This window comes from Ambystoma mexicanum, chromosome 4p (genome assembly GCF_040938575.1).
Source record: "Ambystoma mexicanum isolate Mex_15411 chromosome 4p, UKY_AmexF1_1, whole genome shotgun sequence".
In the NCBI taxonomy this organism is placed as follows: Eukaryota; Metazoa; Chordata; class Amphibia; order Caudata; family Ambystomatidae; genus Ambystoma; species Ambystoma mexicanum.
The window spans coordinates 232,349,037-232,364,360 of NC_090927.1; the positions used below are offsets into that span (position 1 = coordinate 232,349,037).

A 15,324-nucleotide genomic window follows, 5' to 3' on the forward strand; every position below is an offset into this window, starting at 1 on the left:
TCATGCTGGCGTACGTGTGTCAGGATTGGACCCTTTTTCGGCACATCGTAGGCGAACGTGTGAATCTTCCCGCCCACACCAGGAATACACGTAGCACGCTCTCACAGGCACAGGCGCGGGTAAATATTCCCTCCCACCCCTGGAATACATGTGACCCACTCTCACAGGCCCAATCGCGTGTGGAAGTTCACGCGCACCCCGAAGTACACGTACCCAGGCAAATCGCATGTGGAAGTTCACGCGCACCCCCAGTAATACACGTACCCAGGCAAATCGCGTGTGGAAGTTCACGCGCACCCCGAAGTACACGTACAATCGTGTGTGGAACTTCACGCGCACCACGAAGTACACGTACCCAGGCGAATTGCACGGCTGGGGGGTGGGGGTGGTTGGAGACATGAGTGGGGGCTTGGTGGAGGCTGCCCCTGCACTGCAGGGGGGTGGGGGTGATAGGGGACATGAGTGGGGGCTTGGTGGAGGCTGCCCCTGGTGGCTGGGGGGTGGGGGTGATAGGGGACATGAGTGGGAGCTTGGTGGAGGCTGCCCCTGGTGGCTGGGGGGTGGGGGCGATAGGGGACATGAGTGGGGGCTTGGTGGAGGCTGCCCCTGGTGGCTGGGGGGTGGGGGTGATAGGGGACATGAGTGGGGGCTTGGTGGAGGCTGCCCCTGGTGGCTGGGGGGTGGGGGTGATAGGGGACATGAGTGGGGGCTTGGTGGAGGCTGCCCCTGACTGCTGGGGGGTGTGGGTGATAGGGGACATGAGTGGGGGCTTGGTGGAGGCTGCCCCTGACTGCTGGGGGGTGGGGGTGATAGGGGACATGAGTGGGGGCTTGGTGGAGGCTGCCCCTGACTGCTGGGGGGTGGGGGTGATAGGGGACATGAGTGGGGGCTTGGTGGAGGCTGCCCCTGACTGCTGGGGTGTGGGGGTGATAGGGGACATGAGTGGGGGCTTGGTGGAGGCTGCCCCTGACTGCGGGGTGGTGGGGGTGGTGGGAGACATGAGTGCGGGCCTGGTGGAGGGTGCCCCTGGTGGCTGGGGGGTGGGGGTGGTGGGAGACATGAGTGGGGGCCTGGTGGAGGCTGCCCCTGCACTGCGGGGGGTTGGGGGTGATAGGGGACATGAGTGGGGGCTTGGTGGAGGCTGCCCCTGGTGGCTGGGGGGTGGGGGCGATAGGGGACATGAGTGGGGGCTTGGTGGAGGCTGCCCCTGACTGCTGGGGGGTGGGGGTGATAGGGGACAGGAGTGGGGGCTTGGTGGAGGCTGCCCCTGACTGCTGGGGGGTGTGGGTGATAGGGGACATGAGTGGGGGCTTGGTGGAGGCTGCCCCTGACTGCTGGGGGGTGGGGGTGATAGGGGACATGAGTGGGGGCTTGGTGGAGGCTGCCCCTGCACTGCAGGGGGGTGGGGGTGATAGGGGACATGAGTGGGGGCTTGGTGAAGGGTGCCCCTGGTGGCTGGGGGTGGGGGTGGTGGGAGACATGAGTGGGGGCCTGGTGGAGGCTGCCCCTGGTGGCTGGGGGGTGGGGGTGGTGGGAGGCATGAGTGGGGGCCTGGTGGAGGCTGCCCCTGGTGGCTGGGGGGTGGGGGTAATAGGGGACATGAGTGGGGGCCTGGTGGAGGCTGCCCTGGTGGCTACGGGGTAGGGGGTGGTGGGAGACATGAGTGGGGGCCTGGTGGAGGCTGCCCCTGCACTGCGGGGGGGGTGGGGGTGATAGGGGACATGAGTGGGGGCTTGGTGGAGGCTGCCCCTGACTGCTGGGGGGTGGGGGTGATAGGGGACATGAGTGGGGGCTTGGTGGAGGCTGCCCCTGACTGCTGGGGGGTGGGGGCGATAGGGGACATGAGTGGGGGCTTGGTGGAGGCTGCCGCTGACTGCGGGGGGGTGGTGGGAGACATGAGTGGGGGCCTGGTGGAGGGTGCCCCTGGTGGCTGGGGGGTGGGGGTGGTGGGAGACATGAGTGGGGGCCTGGTGGAGGCTGCCCCTGCACTGTGGGGTGTGGGGGTGATAGGGGACATGAGTGGGGGCTTGGTGGAGGCTGCCCCTGACTGCTTTGGGGTGGGGGTGGTGGGAGACATGAGTGGGGGCTTGGTGGAGGCTGCCCCTGGTGGCTGGGGGGTGGGGGTGATAGGGGACATGAGTGGGGGCTTGGTGGAGGCTGCCCCTGACTGCTGGGGGGTGGGGGTGGTGGGAGACATGAGTGGGGGCCTGGTGGAGGCTGCCCCTGGTGGCTGGGGGGTAGGGGTGGTGGGAGACATGAGTGGGGGCCTGGTGGAGGGTGCCCCTGACTGCGGGGGGTGGGGGTGGTGGGAGACATTAGTGGGGGCCTGGTGGAGGGTGCCCCTGGTGGCTGGGGGTGGTTGGAGACATGAGTGGGGGCCTGGTGGAGGCTGCCCCTGGTGGCTGGGGGGTGGGGGTGATAGGGGACATGAGTGGGGGCTTGGTGGAGGCTGCCCCTGGTGGCTGGGGGGGTGGAGGTGGTGGGAGACATGAGTGGGGGCCTGGTGGAGGCTGCCCCTGGTGGCTGGGGGTGGTGGGAGACATGAGTGGGGGCCTGGTGGAGGCTGCCCATGGTGGCTGGGGAGTGGGGGTGATCGGGGACATGAGTGGGGGCTTGGTGGAGGCTGCCCCTGGTGGATGGGCGGGTGGGGCTGCAGGGGTACATGGGTGGGGGCCTGGTGGAGGCTGCCCCTGGTGGCTGGGGGATGGGGGTGGTGGGAGACATGAGTGGGGGCCTGGTGGAGGCTGCCCCTGGGGGGTGGGGGTGGTGGTAGACATGGGTGGGGGCCTGGTGGAGGCTGCCCCTGCACTGCGGGGGGTGGGGGTGATAGGGGACATGAGTGGGGGCTTGGTGGAGGCTGCCCCTGACTGCTGGGGGGTGGGGGTGGTGGGAGACATGAGTGGGGGCTTGGTGGAGGCTGCCCCTGACTGTGGGGGGGTGGGGGTGGTGGGAGACATGAGTGGGGGCCTGGTGGAGGCTGCCCCTGCACTGCGGTGGGTGGGGGTGATAGGGGACATGAGTGGGGGCTTGGTGGAGGCTGCCCCTGACTGCTGGGGGGTGGGGGTGGTGGGAGACATGAGTGGGGGCTTGGTGGAGGCTGCCCCTGGTGGCTGGGGGGTAGGGGTGGTGGGAGACATGAGTTGGGGCCTGGTGGAGGGTGCCCCTTACTGCGGGGGGGGTGGGGGTGGTGGGAGTCATGAGTGGGGGCCTGGTGGAGGCTGCCCCTGACTGCGGGGGCGTGGGGGTGGTGGGAGACATGAGTATGGGCCTGGTGGAGGCTGCCCCTGGTGGCTGGGGGGTGGGGGTGGTGGGAGACATGAGTGGGGGCCTGGTGGAGGCTGCCGCTGGTGGCTGGGGGATGGGGTTGATGGTAGACATGGGTAGGGGCCTGGTGGAGGCTGCCCCTGACTGCAGGGGGGTGGGGGTGGTGGGAGACATGAGTGGGGGCCTGGTGGAGGCTGCCCCTACACTGCGGGGGGGTGGGGGTGATAGGGGACATGAGTGGGGGCTTGGTGGAGGCTGCCCCTGACTGCTGGGGGGTGGGGTGGTGGGAGACATGAGTGGGGGCCTGGTGGAGGCTGCCCCTGGTGGCTGGGGGATGGGGGTGGTGGTAGACATGGGTGGGGGCCTGGTTGAGGCTGCCCCTGCACTGCGGGGGATGGGGGTGATAGGGGACATCAGTGGGGGCCTGGTGGAGGCTGCCCCTGGTGGCTGGGGGGTGGGGGTGGTGGGAGACATGAGTGGGGGCCTGGTGGAGGGTGCTCCTGGTGGCTGGGGGGTGGGGGTGGTGGGAGACATGCATTGTTGATCAGTGGTGCATGGTGACATGTGGGTTGGCTGGGGGGCATGCCCATGGTCGATGGGCTGCCTGCGGGACATGGGCAGGGGTGCAGGGTAGTCCCCCGTGGTGTGGGCTGCCTGCAGGGGCCGTGGAGGTTGTGGAGCGTACACCTGGGAGGACCCACACGGCCAATTCACGTGTAGTACTCCCCAGAACCCCTGAAATACACGTACCCTGCTGTAATTGCGTGTGGAACTTCCCGCGCACCCCTGCAATACACGTACCCTGCTGAAATCGCGTGTGGAACTTCCCGCGCACCCCTGCAATACACGTACCCTGCTGAAATCGCGTGTGGAACTTCCCGCGCACCCCTGCAATGCACGTACCCTGATGGAATCGCGTGCGGAACTTCCCGCACACCCCTGGCATACACGTACCCTGCTCGCACGGGGCCATCGCGTGTGGAACTTCCCGCGCACCCCTGAAATACACGTACCCAGCTGAATTTGCGTGTGATACTTCCCGCGCACCCCTGATGCACACGTACACAGGACAATCGCGTGTGGAACTTCCCGCGAACCACTGAAATACACGGTCCCCGCTTGGCGTTTGCTGTTTGCCAGCCCTTGGGGATTTTGAGGGCTTTTCCTTGCGCGAGGGCGTTCTTGGGGGCGTAACTGGTGCTGCTGCAGGGTCGCTGCGCCACGCTGCGCCACGGCTGGTTTTGGATGCGAAAATCCATGAATACGCTGTGCGCGGAAATCGGTTTTAGCGCACGCGGCTGGCGCAGACATTTGCACGGGCATGCTGTGCGCCAGTCGCGTGCGCCACTTTTGTGCGATTTTCTATGAATTACCCTGTAAATTAACAAAACACATAAAAGTTACATAAAATATATACAATCCAATTGTTTAGAATAACTATACATAATTCATAAAAGGGCCACATATTTAAATCATTTAATCGTAAAACAGGATCATTTAGGTAGTAAAGGACAGACGTTAGTTCACAGTCACCTTACATAGTTATGTTATGTTATTTTGTATTTATATAGCGCCTTATGTACCATTGGTATGGTCTGAAGGCGCTGGTAGGTTGAACGCCCTTGGGAACCGAAGTTCAAGTCAGTAGAGAGAGAGAGTCATAAGGTGCATGTGAGCACCGGATATGTGTGCAGCAGGTGAGGTATTTGTGTGATAGCTGCTTCTTAGCGGTAGGTGTGGTGGTTGGGAAATCAAGAGTATGTGTTCGTTCTGGCAGGTTGTTATCCAGACCGATTTTGGCTGCGTTAGGCCTGAGGAGAACGCCTAGGCTGGAGGGTGCGTAACCGGCTGTGTTTAGTTAGGATGATGGGCAGTATGAGGCAAGTGATGGTATGAGAACAGCTATACCAAATGGTGTCATAGTATCGCTGTGTTCTAGTTGAGTGGTGGTGTAAAGAAGAGAGTAAGCGTGGAGATGTGGTATGGTGGTTTACCTTAGGTGCTTGAGATCGAGCACACTCCATTAGATTCATGTACTCCAACCATTCCATGCAATCCGACCATTCCATTCACTCCGACCATGACATTCACTCGGACCATGACATTCACTCTGTTTATGCACAATGGAAGCCAAGTGGCCAATGGGGGGCAGAGGGCGGGACGGGAGGAGGGAGGGAGAGGGGAAACCAGGACGGGGACACAGTGGATCGAGGATTAAGGCCCACGGGCCTGCAAGCATTTTTCACAATTTAAAACTCTGAATGGAGCAAAAAAACGGAGGCAGCACTCACCTGCTTCCCAGATGGAAATGGGAGCAGGTGGCTGCTATCGGGTTGCTAGACCCATGCAATGGAAGCCAAGTGGCCAATGGGAGGGGGAGGGCGGGCCGGGAGGGAGAGGGGAACCAGGAAGAGGGTACACGGGGAACGAGGATCAAGGACCACAGGCCTGCAAGCACTTTTACACAGTTCAGAAAAAAGGTCTGCCATACCATTACAAGTGCAATGTCTCTAGTTATATTACATCCAGACAATTTGTTAAGCCAAAATAGCTTGGTCTGTATATCAACCAGGCTCTCTGCAAAGTGCATATAATTTCTGATATAGTGCTTTGTCGTAGCTTTACACACCATGAGCGCGTGTCGAACGGTGTCAATGCAAGTGTGGTCCCCACAGAAATGACAGCACCAATTCGGCTCAGGTGAGTGCTGCCAAGCCACTTTTTTACCGACATAATAGTTCATTTATTTAATCGCATGCACATAAACAACCTTCTCAAGAATGGACAATGGAACTGGTGGATATATTTGTACGCCTTACAGTAAGGAAAATAAAGTCTGGCGAAGGATCTTAGGGAAAATAATCATTCTACCTGTGCATTCTTTTTAAACAGACCCAAAAGAACACACAGGCCCATAATTCCAATCGCGAGATCACACAAGTTTTATGCAGAATCTTTCATTAATACTTCCAAACTCAGTTAAAGAACAACTGAATCCCTCAGAATGTCATCCTTCAGAATTGTCATCTGTCAGAATGGACACCGTAGTCGTAGATGTTCTTAACTTGAAACCCTATCAGGGTCTCCTCTAAGAGGGCGTTGTCACTTATGAAATAAAGGTCCACCCTGTAGTAACGGACAGGTGATCCTATTGTTCATATGAAAGAGCGGAGAAACCAACATGGAACGCCGGGCTGGAACTAAAGGGACATGATTAGCACTAAATAGGTAACAGCACCATAGACAACCTACAATGCAAACAATGCGACTAACCTGTGTTAACTGTGCTCTAACCCCGGAGGATGGAAACCAGATGGTTAATGCCAGATTCTAAGAAGGCATATCAGTAAGAGGAAATAGCACATGAAATACTAACTACCAGGTAAGGCATGTATTAACAGTGTAAATGATGGACGTATCTATACTACTCACATACTGTTAATGAACAACCCTCCTGGTTGTGGAAGCAAACAGATGATGACTGCAGTGAACATATTGAGAGTGTTGTGTAGGAGTCCAGCAGGACTGGAGTGGGCAGATAAAAGTGAAATGTTAGTAAAGTAGTGACCCTATCTACGAAATGAGGAAGCACTAAAAAAGGGAAGGGATATGTTTTGCTGGTTTAAAATCAGTAGAGCGTCCCAAACCATAAACAAAGATCCAGCATTGTCTGTGGGAACCTAACGCCAACGTCAATTCAGTGATGATCCAAAAGCAGTCCGTGGAATGTAGTCGTGGTCAGAGAAGGAAGAACAACACAAGATGAAGTTTCCAATGGGCAATTCCTAGACAAATCAGAAGGTCAGGCCTAGGCCCATTCATCAGGAAATCCAAGTTAGGCAAAGAAACAAAGGTTTTACAAACACAGAGAATGACTTCAATACGAAGCGCCAAGGATGCCACGCAACCTCTATTTGTTAGGCTTCTTGTGCTGCATTTCCATGAGGACATGCAACGTGCTGGCCGAGTTCCGCGAGCGACACGCGGAAGGTTGCACAGATGTTGTGTCCCTCAGTCTCCATGGCAACCTACACCAAAGCCAAGCGTGGCATCACGGGCTGCTTTGTACATGCTGACAAGGGCAGTGCTCTGTCAGTACTGACATTATCACATTGCTATCTTCTGCTCACATTATCTTTATAAAAGGTTTCCCCTGTTCTTGTTCATGGTAATGCTAATGTTAGTGAGGCCTGGCTCCAATCCTATGGCCTGTGTCTGGGTAGCACCTGAAAGACCCATTATGCATCTGCATATATATTGCCCTCCAGTTTATCGGCCAGGTGTTACAGTCTGTGTATGAGTTTTCGAGAGCATACGCGATACTGGTTAATAGCTTCTGATGATATAAAGTGACGATGCCAATCAGAGTGTAGCCAGCGTCACTATTCACCCATTATTTTATAGATACCCTAATAGCCACTGCTCTCGAATGGCGTTTTTTAAGGATTAGTGTTTCTGTGGGCTGATGAGCAACATCGTATCCCAGATAATAATAATTATAAATGTTATACACATCGCCCCCAGAAGTCATAATGGTGTTATTTTCATTCTTAGCCTTTTCAAATCTCATAAACCTTGATTTCTTATAATTTATGACCAAATTATTCTGCTCCACATATTCCTCGATGGCTGTCGCACTCCTGCACATACTAACAAAGGTGGTGTCAAAAATCACTGGATCGTCATCATAAATGAGAATCTAGTCTTGCCTAGTTTCGGAGGAAAATTGTCCGTCCTCTTTAGACAGTCACCCACATTGGCCAATAAAGATTAAATAAAGCAGAGGCCAGAACGCACCCCTGCTCTAGATCTCTTCTCATCTTAATGGCACTGGAGATCATACTAGCACTCCTCAGTTTAATACAAGCATTTATGTCTTCATGCAACAGTTGACAAGTGTGCAGGAGATGATGAGGCAAATTCAAACCCTGGAGCTTAGCCCACAACTTAGGTGGTTTGATCATGTCAAAAGCAAAATCTACATACAGAACATAAAGGTCCGCATTCAATAAATACCATACCATAATAATAATAAGAAGAAGAATAAAGTGAGGAAGTAGTTCGCTTTTTAGCCTTTTGAATTAGGGCGTTTATAATAAATAAGTTAGAAATAGGGGAAAGGCCCTTCTGACAGCCGGTCTGGCAATAATTAAGAATTTGATTAGGTCTAATCCATTTCTCGATCTCACGTAACAGGCATGTGTCAAATACTTTACTAGAACCATCTAATAGAGACAATAATCTATAGTTACTCTGATCTTCGGTACTGCCCCGCTTAACTTAAACACAAGAATCACATGGGATTGTGACCACGACACTGGAGTCCTCTTTGTTCTATCAATCTGTCAGAATAATATATATCAGATATTGGTCAAAATCTCAGGACTCCCTCTCATTACCAAATTCGCCAACCTGTCAGGGCTTGGCACTCTCAATTTCATACGTTTCCTGATGATGTCTACCAATTAATCTCCAACAAAACAAAGGCCCAAAGGCTTTGATAAGAAGAATTCACACACTCCTTGCCACCAAATATTCCTCCAAGATTTTAGCTAGAAAAAAGTACCCATTCTCCGAACAGGTTCTGTGGACAGACATGAAAGCACGCTCATCAACTGTTGAAAATCAATAATCCTTTGGGTTGCTGTTCCGATTTGCTTATAGCTTGATGTGCCTTGCATTCTGAAGTAAACTGCACTGAGACTAGGCATGTGTGGCTGGCTGACATACCCTAGAGCAGATGGTTGGGCAGGCGAGAGTCGGTGTGCTGCTAATACTGGGACCTACTGTACTCACTTCCCACCTGTTGATTCACTGTGGTGTGGTGCCGATTGTTTCAGTGCATTGCAGTGCAAATGTCCCAGAAATCGTGCATTCTAGAGTTGAGGACCAGTGCTTCTACGACCACATTGATGTTTCGCTGATTTCAGGCAACCGTCTCATGTGTGAAAGTGCTGAAATCTGGGGAGAGGGGTCGGGTGTGAAAATGTTATGTAGCAAGTCATCATATCCAGAGGGTCATAACAGGTAACTATGAAAAATGTGGGGCAGATTGATGAAATGGTGTGAATTGTATAAGGAACAACGCTTTCACCAAGGCATAAACCCACAAAAAATATTTAACTTGTGCTGAAATCCAGGGAAAGGGGTGGGCTGTCCACATGCCATGTAGCCAGTAATGTCTGGGACATCCTAACAGGTAACTGTGCATCATTTGGTGCAGACTGATTAAACGGTGTGGCATTGTATAAGGAACCACACTTCCCAAATCCCAAACCCACAAACAAATTTTGACTTGTGCTGAAATCCATCCAGGGAAAGGGGTGGGGTGTTCAAATGTCATGTAAGCAGTAATGTGTGGAGGGTGACAACACAAAAATCGGTGCAGATTGGTGAAACAGTGTGGAATTCTATACGGAACAACACTTCACCACAAACCCAGCCACAAACCAACACATTTTCACTTTTATAAATATAGATAGATGGTATTGGACAGGGCACCCTGCTGCTGTTTGTCCCGGGTTGTTGACTATGTGCCACATCCCCTTACTGTTATTCTTCCTTATCACGTCGTATAGGGATCGCCAAGCGTTATTGCAGTTGGATCTACCATGTTATTTCTTAACCCCCACTTGCATGGTCAAGGGATCACTATTGTCATGTTTTATCCCCTGAATGCCTTGCCTAAGTGTACGTTTTTCTTGCATTATGGTTTTGCCATAGGGATGTAAATGCCTATTACACATTTTGTACACAGGCATGCTCCTTCTTGTTAGATAATAAGTAGTGACTGATCTTATCCAATCAATGATAGTGTTATGGTCATCAAACATCATATACACATCATCCACGATTTCCATATATCTTTTTTATCGCCTCCTGATTTCTATCTGACCAAACCACGCGATTGCATGCATTATTTACCTCAATTTCAACTACCACACTATCCCATCCAGATGGTTACTCAAAGCAGATGATAGGGATACTTGAATGCCTAATATGGCATGGTCACTGAAATCTGAAAAACACACCCTCATCCAATCAACTCTGGCCCATAAGTTATTATTCCCATATACCTAGTTAATGGTGAACACTTCATCCTGTCTTATTGTTTTAGCAGGTGGGATATCACCTTTTACTGAGCTGTTAATGATCTGCATGCCCACATCAAAGAAGAATTCTAACAATACACACACAGATCTAATCCCTGCCTTCTACTTGCTAACAATGTCATGGCTCCTTTTTCAAATACCAGGCATTCAATACAAGGTGAGTTATAGTCTCCACCAATAAGCAGGTCTACTTCTGAAGGCACCTCATTGTTGGATACTAGTATCTCATATAGACAACGTTGAATATCATCGGAACAGCTACTTCCCGGGGGATCATAGAGGCTTATCACTTAGATGCTGTACCCCTCACACAGTTCCACTTCCATAAGCAACAGATTTGGGTTCATATTAGGATCGCTATTTGCCTCGCCATCAATGATGTGGAGTAACTTGTCAGCGAGCCCCCATAAGGGTAACCTTTATCCCCTCTTCTAGACAGAGTTTCGAAATATGTAAAGCCATCAAACACGGCTTCCTTATCAGTCATGTTTCATTTTGTTTGCCCACTTGTGCCATATCATGAGCACCAAAGGTATTGTTGGGACCTACTGCGCCACTTTTGGCTTGGCTTTATTCAAGGTCAAACCCCCATATCAATAAGAGTGATGCATTTCTTCGAACAATAGCTGTTATTTCTGAGACTGTACAATGAACTTTGTCATTGCCGTACTAAATCCTTTGAGCCGTTCTACATAATAAAAGTGACTGCTCTGGAGTTAGCATGAAGATGTTAGATGATTTAAGAGTGTCAGTAATGAGCATCGATTTTACAGAGAAGTGCCATCATCAAATACTCTGGAAATGGCAAAGTATGTCAGTGGGAGCTGAACCATATGGGCCCCCTGATCTACCTTCGGATCAACCATAACTATAATGGGCTTAGCTGTTGTTGCCAAATCATCAATGCCGGCACCAGATTTATATATAGATATTTCAAAATCCTCTTCTTCTGTAGAAGCTGAGAGATCACACTCCTCCGTACGTGTCACAACAGCATCCTTTTCAGATTTCTTTACATGCCCCTTGTTCTCGTCTTACAAGATATTAGCCATGTTATTAGGTTACCTGACTTGTTCTTCCTTCTTCTCAGTCTCTTCGCCGCCTTCTGACAGGCTTTCTTCTGAGTTGGACCACTATTTAGTGTAGGCACCAAAGGCACGGGCATATTAGAATTGGGTGCAGTAAGCTTTATGGCATCCTTCTTTGCTAATGCGGCCTTTGCATCCTTTTATCCCTCCAGTTTTTCTTTCCTTGTTAAAAGCTGAACATAGATAGGCTCACCTTCCTCATGTCCTTCTGCCTGTACTATAAGTCTTTCCACCACTGTAGATTATGAGGGGTTGTAATCCATCTGTTTCCTGCCACTCAGGGGAGGGGGAACCATATCCCTGGAGCTTAGTTCAGGTTCCCTTATTTTCTTATATCCTTTTGTAGTTGTTAATTCCGCAGATGGCGTAGAATCTGCTCTTATTACCAACTGATCGAGCATAGATGTTGGCCGCTGGGACTGTTTGGAGATAGATTCACACAACTTCAGTAAGATTTTGAGGGTGAAATTGATTGCCTCATTTTGAAGATTTGCTATTCCGCTCCCTTCTGACATAAGCAAGCAGCAGTGCTCATCCTGAGCGGCATGTACCTGACATGACACAGTCTCTTCACACAAGGTGTCCTCAATTAAACCAGTTAACCGGCGTGAGGCTGAGAGCCGTTTTCTTAAAATAGATGCGTTAGAATTACTCTGGCTGGTGATTTTGTCAGCTCCCCACTCCTTTCGTTGAATTGAGTGGCCAGATATAGAGCGTTCCTGGACGTTAGCTTGGAGCGACAGGCATAGGTTGAGTAAGGAATTGTTATCAATTTGCACACAAGCAGTTCCCCTCAGTCCACTACAACAAATCTAGATTGCAGGGCGTGCTTTTACTCAAGCCAATTTCACAAGACACCTTGTGTGAAAGAGCCTCTATCAGGTATGGGTTCATTGTTGAAAGTTTGAAGAGTCACTCGAAACCCGCACTCTGGGGAATTACTCTGCACTGTAAGCAGTTCTTTCACAGCCGCATGTCTAACACTAAAACAGTACCACAACAAAGTATCAAGACCTTTGTGTCAGGTTCGCTCAGCAGCAACGATCAGTTTGTTTTTGCCCTGTCAGCTCTTCTAGCGATTAGCATTCAGACTGTTTTAGTACATGGGTGCGCTGAGAGACCATCCGGCCGTCATGGGAGAGTTGTGCACTCTGCAAAATGCTTCCTCTTCACACACAAGCATAGAGGAGTATTGTAGCAGTGACATAGCTAGTCCCCAGTCCCCAGTCCACCACAGGGGAACTGCAGAGAAAATGTCCCTCACACTGCTGCGAGGCTGATGCTTGGGTCCGCATGGGTTGTGAACCCAGCATGGCGCCAGCACCACAGCTCCTCTTTTCAGCTCACAGAACAGTAACTGCAGGGAAACTGCCCCTCACACTGCCACTACATACAGTCAGCATCATCTAACACTGCTGGGGGAAGGCTGTTCCCAAAAAAGTAATGTTTTAAGTGATTTCCTAATCTTAATTCAATATGCCCATGTCACATTTCCTCATGGAGGGCATTTCATAGGGGTGCACTATCATGTTTTCTTTTTCCAGATCTCTTCAGCTTATACATGTTCACCAAGAATCATTTTGGGGAGGGAATTGGTTGGATAAGTATTTGGGGCCAATGCCCCAATAAACCTTTTCGGATCCGCACATGAGCTTCTTTAAATCGATGAGGCAAGTGATTGGAAGCTAATAAAGTTTTGAGAGCACTCCAGAGATGCAAACATTTTTGCCAAAGCCTTGGGCTAGGCAGATTTTGGCATCTTTTGACCGACTGCAGGGACACAATTTCCTTATTCAGTGGCCCCGAGATGAGATTATTTCTGTGTCTAGTTTAGATATCACCTGGGATTGGATGATCTGGATCTTAAAATTCATAGCACGGAATAGGAGGATTGTATATTCAATGTTGAGGAGAAATGGTCCATTGCTCACTGTGGCTCATGTATTGATCTACGGTGTGAGATTATGGTAAAAAATAAAGGTCTCAACAGATGATCGCATGGTTCCCAGGTTGTGATGCCAGATATTGGGAAATGCACTGAGCTGTGTTTTGCTTAAGAACTTTTGTTTCCCCAGGGCTGAGTCAGAGTTGACTCTCTGACATCCAATTCTAGATCACCAAGAGGAAGGCTCTGATGCATTGTATGCAGATGGGAGAGCTTAAATTTAATCTGATCTGTGTATCCTCAGCAAATGTGTTAACGTCGATGCAAAAGTGGCAGAAATCTTGTCTCAGTGAGGGGGTGAATGTGTTAAATGAGCATGTTGGTGCCTTGTGGAACCACACACACGGAGGAGAATAGCTTGGATGTAAAGTTACTGCTCTTCATCTTGGCTCTGTGGCCTTTCAGGAAGAATGAGATCCACTTTATAGTGCTGCTTTGACAGGTTGGTTGTCTCGCATCCAAGTACAGTTGGATGCCTTCTCATGCCATGAGGGTCTGACAAACAACTGCCTTAGAAAATAAAAAACATAAGGGTACATTCACTATTATAATATTGAACAGCGCATAGTTCACTATGAGCTTTGCACAACAAAAGACTTTAGCCTGATGGCAAAATTGTTAACACAAGATGATATTTGTCATGCAATGGTGTCCTGCCCAGCGAGACATCAGGATCTTTAATTGCCAGTGTAGCTGAGGCATTATGATTACCTCCAGTCCATTGGCATCAAGGGGAAGTAAGGTATTTAGTGTAGGAGGTTTGCCCCCACCCCCAAAGATGTCTATACTAGATTGGTGGCATTGGGGTGAACGGCTGTGGGCCTTTAGGCTAATGCATGCAGTGGATTTTGCCCTCTATCGTATTGTGACCTAGAGGACATTTTCCTTTCCAAAATGTCTGCCATGCTTTGTTCCTCTTTCAGGGTGGCGGTTTGCAGTGTGTAGAATCAGTGTATGCAAATTTATTTCATGAATATTATGAGGGATATCCTGAAATCCTGTTAGAATTCCAGCCCTCGATGCGACAACCCTAGTGTGGATGCTCGTACCTCCTGTTCTGGTACTGTAGCAGTTGTGTGCCACATTCCTTCTATCATGGCCTGGTGCTTGCACTTTAAGCAGCAGTAGTTGTACAGAGCAGCCTCACAACACTTCCATCTCCTAAGTATTTCATTTGATTGAGTAATTTATAATGCGCTGATGACAAAAGAAAACCGACCAAACAACTGAATCGCCACAGGGGGCAGAAATAAAAGCACAAGGTTCATGCTTAGCCAAAAAATATTGGTCTTAAGTTTCCTTCTGTGCAGGGTCCGGTTGGGAAGCGAGTACAGCTGTAGGTGCCACAAGGTAGGACACATGACTGAAAATCCCCTGCCTCCCTCCTGCCACCTCTTGTCTTATATGTGGCTAAGGGTATTACCAGCAGGCAACGCTCAGATGATCATATGAACATAGAGGAGGGGATGTGGCAAAATATGTGTCAGACCAAGGAAGGGTCACATGATATAGAACCTTCTTCCTAGGGCAAAAGTGCCACTGAATTCATTCCAACGGTATGCGTGATATGGAGCTATAATCATGTTCCATATAGTGCAGGGATGGCTGTGCCCCTTTAATGAGGATCCTGCATTGTACGCTTTTGGCAAACAAGAACAAGGGTGGCAGGCTGCCAGAGGCCATGCCCACTCCCCACAGCTGGGCTCAAAGCAATACTGTGAATTCCATTTGTCCCTGCACACCTACTGTGCATGTCCTGACAAATTGATAATTGAGTTTGCTCTTAAAAAGTTAATATCTCGAGTTTGGATATTTGATCTTTAGAATTGTTGCAGCAGGCATTACCTCAGCCAACTATCTACGTGAGTGGAAAATAATATTAAAAATCAAAGTCGATATATTTTTTATATTCATG

At 50.6% G+C, this 15,324-nt stretch overlaps 1 protein-coding gene across 2 annotated transcripts in view; it reads left to right on the forward strand.

Moving 5' to 3' along the window:
- PKHD1 (PKHD1 ciliary IPT domain containing fibrocystin/polyductin) overlaps window positions 1–15,324 on the forward strand; it is a 4,356,595-nt gene that overhangs the window by 3,360,804 nt on the left and 980,467 nt on the right. The gene's annotated exons all lie outside the window — the stretch shown is intronic.